The sequence below is a fragment of the Mobula birostris genome, chromosome 18, assembly GCF_030028105.1.
Source record: "Mobula birostris isolate sMobBir1 chromosome 18, sMobBir1.hap1, whole genome shotgun sequence".
Lineage (NCBI taxonomy): Eukaryota > Metazoa > Chordata > Chondrichthyes > Myliobatiformes > Myliobatidae > Mobula > Mobula birostris.
In genome coordinates, this window is record NC_092387.1 from 18,085,729 (window position 1) to 18,087,201 (window position 1,473).

A 1,473-nucleotide genomic window follows, 5' to 3' on the forward strand; every position below is an offset into this window, starting at 1 on the left:
CTAGGAGTATTGCGGGGAAGGCGGACGAGTTGAGGGCATGGATTGACACGAGGAATTATGACGTTATAGCAATTAGTGAAACTTGGCTACAGGAGGGGCAGGACTGGCAGCTTAATATTCCAGGGTTCCAATGTTTCAGATGTGATCGAGGCAGAGAAATGAAAGGTGGGGGAGTAGCATTGCTTGTCAGGGAAAATGTTACAGCAGTGCTCAGGCAGGACAGATTAGAGGGCTTGTTTACTGAGTCCTTATGGGTGGAGCTGAGAAACAGGAAAGGTATGGCCACGTTAGTGGGGTTGTATTATAGACCACCCAATAGTCAACGAGAATTGGAGGAGCAAATCTGCAGAGAGATAGCAGGCAACTGCAGGAAACATAAGGTTGTGGTGGTAGGGGATTTTAATTTTCCATAAATAGATTGGGACTCCCATACTGTTAGGGGTCTAGATGGTTTAGAGTTTGTAAAATGTGTTCAGGAAAGATTTTTAAATCAATATATAGAGGTACCAACTAGAGGGGATGCAATATTGGATTTCCTGTTAGGAAACGAGTTAGGACAAGTGACGGAAGTGTGTGTAGGGGAGCACTTTGGTTCCGGTGATCATAACACTATTAGTTTCAACTTGATCATGGACAAGGATAGATCTGGTCCTAGGGTTGAGGTTCTGAACTGGAAGGCCAAATTTGAAGAAATGAGAAAGGATCTAAAAAGCGTGGATTGGGACAGGTTGTTCTCTGGCAAGGATGTGATCGGTAAGTGGGAAGCCTTCAAAGGAGAAATTTTGAGAGTGCAGAGCTTGTATGCTTCTGTCAGGATTAAAGGCAAAGTGAATAGGAATAAGGAACCTTGGTTCTCAAGGGATATTGCAACTCTGATAAAGAAGAAGAGAGAGTTGTATGACATGTATAGGAAGCAGGGAGTAAATAAGGTGCTTGAGGAGTATAAAAAGTGTAAGAAAGTACTTAAGAAAGAAATCAGGAGGGCTAAAAAAAGACATGAGGTTGCCTTGGCAGTCTAAATGAAGGATAATTCAAAGAGCTTTTACGGGTATATTAAAAGTAAAAGGATTGTAAGGGATAAAATCAGTCCTCTTGAAGATCAGAGTGGTCGGCTATGTGCGGAACCAAAAGAAATGGGGGAGATCTTAAATGGGTTTTTTGCATCTGTATTTACTAAGGAAACTGGCATGAAGTCTATGGAATTAAGGGAAACAAGTAGTGAGATCATGGAAACTGTACAGATTGAAAAGGAGGAGGTGCTTGCTATCTTGAGGCAAATTAAAGTGGATAAATCCCCAGGACCTGACAGGGTGTTCCCTCGGACCTTGAAGGAGACTAGTGTTGAAATTGCAGGGGCCCTGGCAGATGTATTTAAAATGTCACTATCTACGGGTGAGGTGCTGGAGGATTGGAGAGTGGCTCATGTTGTTCCGTTGTTTAAAAAAGGATTGAAAAGTAATCTGGGAAATTATA